This window comes from Nematolebias whitei, chromosome 8, assembly GCF_014905685.2.
Source record: "Nematolebias whitei isolate Nwh7 chromosome 8, NemWhi1, whole genome shotgun sequence".
Lineage (NCBI taxonomy): Eukaryota > Metazoa > Chordata > Actinopteri > Cyprinodontiformes > Rivulidae > Nematolebias > Nematolebias whitei.
This window is the reverse complement of record NC_056505.1, coordinates 1,955,014-1,958,081: the sequence shown is the minus strand read 5'-3', so window position 1 is coordinate 1,958,081 and position 3,068 is coordinate 1,955,014. Positions and strand designations below refer to the sequence as shown.

General features: G+C 43.9%; 1 protein-coding gene across 1 annotated transcript in view; it reads right to left on the bottom strand.

Annotated features, from left to right (window-relative positions):
* LOC119413763 (fibrinogen C domain-containing protein 1) overlaps positions 1-3,068 on the bottom strand; it is a 15,665-nt gene that overhangs the window by 6,026 nt on the left and 6,571 nt on the right. The gene's annotated exons all lie outside the window — the stretch shown is intronic.

Genomic DNA, 3,068 nt, shown 5'->3' with positions numbered 1-3,068 from the left:
GGGCCGGTCCATATAATGTGCAGGCCGGGCCGGTCCATATAATGTGCTAAATGTGCAGACTGGGCCGGTCTATATAATGTGCTAAATGTGCAGACCGGGCCAGTCTCAGGCTTTGATGTGGTTTTACAAATCAGAACAAAGAAAACTACAATATAAAATAATATGAACAACCTAAAATTGTGTTAATCTATTGTTGAGGAGGAAGCAGTTCCGACCGGCGAGTTTAAGAGATAAAAAAAAAGCCACGTTAAGCTCAGATGGACAACCTGTCACCGGCCGCGTGCGTACGCTGACCTGCAAGTGTAATGAACTTGCGACCTGTCCAGGTGTCCCCCACCTCTCTCACAGTGATGGCTGGACATGGGCACCAGCGACCCCCCCGCTACCCGAAAAGGAAGAAGCGGTTAAATATAATTGATGGATGGATGAATGGATGAATGGATGGATGGATGGATGGATGGGTCAGCTGATGACTGGCTGCATGCGCGCATCTCTGCGCCTGCTGTTGTTCGCGGTGAAGGAAGTAGCAGCATCTACAAAAGCCAAAGCAAGCAGCGCGTTCATTTAAAATAACTTTGTTCTATATTTTTCCAAATGATTTTGCTTAAACAAAATCTAATCCGCCTCATTACGCATCAGACCCCGCCCATTTCTGTCCAAATCACAGAGATGCCATTGGATTAGTTTTATCTCAGAACCTCGGAGTTCAGCAAAATATAGTAGGTAATTTGTGGGGAATTTTTTCTTTACAAATTACTGACATGACCGATTCGCACGGGATTAACAACAAAGACATTTTCCGTAATTATTACAAATAGCATGTGGTCCCATGGTAAAACTAATCCTGTGCGAATAGGGCTTTATATTATATAGGGACTCTTCTAAGATGTGCTTCCCACTTTTTCACAATACAGCACTACTATTATTAAAAACTATAAAAGACATATGTTGCACCTTTAGGGGGATATGCAAATCAAGCTGCATTCAACTCTGGGCGCAGGAGAGGCGCGCCCCAGAATGGTCCTATCTCTTGTATGGAAGAGGAGCTAAGTGTGCATGTACAACTTTTAACAAGAGTCTATGGGCAAAGATTTTTGCGCACTCGTGCATAAATATATCACCAATCAGACAACATTGATGAACGAAACAACTTTACTCATCATTAACTATAAAATGTTTATCTGACACAACTAAAAATATATACATATATTTTAATATACAAAGTATATATTATTATTTAATTTTTATTTAATTTTTTATGTCTTATTCAAGGTAATGGGGTGAGTGGTGAGTGGAGGGGTGGCACCCTTGTGCCCCCTATTGGCCATCCGCCACTGCTCAGACCTGATCTCAGTGGGTTTCCTGGTCTGACGTGGGTTGCCTGCTTCTGATCTTTGTTCGATACAACATGTGTCTTGAAGGACAGTCGGTGCTGAAGCCCCTAAAGGTGGTTCTATTTCAAACTTCACTCTCGCCTTCAGGCGTGACCAGTCATGGAAGCTCCAGTTCCACCAAGTCTGTCCATGACTGACCAACCACATGCTTGGCATGGAGGCGCCGTCTCGTTTATAAGCGCCCCTCAGCTGGCCTAACCTGGATTATTCATTGAACTTTTGTCATACTCAGCCTTGAGCTTAGTCCCGCATGTGTTTTTCAGGTTTTGGACTTGTTCACTGTCTGGTTTATTTTACGGTGTGGTAGACCACCTTTTAAAATTTGGATCCTTTTCTGTTGTTTTTGTTGCTGCTAGCTTTCAAGGCTAGCTAGCTAAATGGCTACTGCGAGTTCCTCTCAGGGGCAAGACTAAAGACGTTGTGTCCCGACCCGGCCCAGCCTCCTGCAGACTCACCATCTCAAGAAAGGATCCTCATCCCCCCTACATCGTATGCACGGGGTGATCATCCACGCAGGAGGTGCTGGTGGGTCCTAGCTCATGCAACCACTGTCGCTCTATGGCGCCGCAGATTTTACAACAATGCTTGTCAAGTCAACTTTATTTATAAAGCACATTTCAAACAGCAGCTGTTACCAAAGTGCTTAACAACAACACCAATGAGAATAAATTAATGGAAAAAATAACACACACTAATGATAATACTGATAAATTAATTAAAAGTGTTAAAAACATAGGAACACAGAAGAAAAAAACCAGATCAACTCACACTGTGTGAACTGAGAGAACAGATGTGTTTTTAACAGATGTTTGAACACAGGAAGGGAGGTGGTCTGCCTGATGTTGGGGGGCCGGTTGTTCCAGAGTTTGGGGCCCATGACTGACAAAGCCCGGTCTCCTCTGACCTTCAGCCAAAAGCAGCTGATTGGACGATCTCAGGGCCCGAGAGGGAACGTGTGGTTCCAGTAGCTCGGAGAGATGAGGAGGTGGGAGGTCATTTTAAGCACTTATAGGTCAGCAGGAGAATTTTGAAATCTATTCTGGGTTTCAGTGACCCCAACAGGCAACCCCTGTCTCTCTGAGGCGGTCGGGAAACCTTACGGCAAGTCTGGTGGTGAGACAGGCACAGCAGGTGCATGCTGGGAGGGGGGAGGAGGACGGTAGAGTCAGAAAACTGGAGCTGATGAGTAGAGTGGAGACAGGTGGGAGGAGCAGAGGCTGTGGAACAGTACTGACTGGGAGAAAGAGGCTGACGGCACAAAGGAGACGCAGTGAACACACAAAAAACTAATCTAATGAAAACACAGGAAGCAAGAAGACGAACGCGTCAACAACACGAACTGAATAAAACTACACGAACAGGATCCTGACGAGTTGTCACCATGAAATACAAAAATACCTTTAGTTCCTACAAAAGTTAGAATTTCTGAGTTTAAACTTTGCCTTAATATGTTACCTGTAGAGAAAATATGGGATTAGCATTTCATAACATTTGTTTTATTTACATTTTTCACATCACCCTAACTTTATGGAGCTGGAGCGTAAGAACAAAGTTCACATAATAATTAAACGAGTCCGATGGTAAAACTGTAATCAGATCATCTTCACATCTCGAGTTCTACTGCTCCTATCAGTACGTAGTAACAGTACTCGAGTAGATTTCTTATCAGTATGC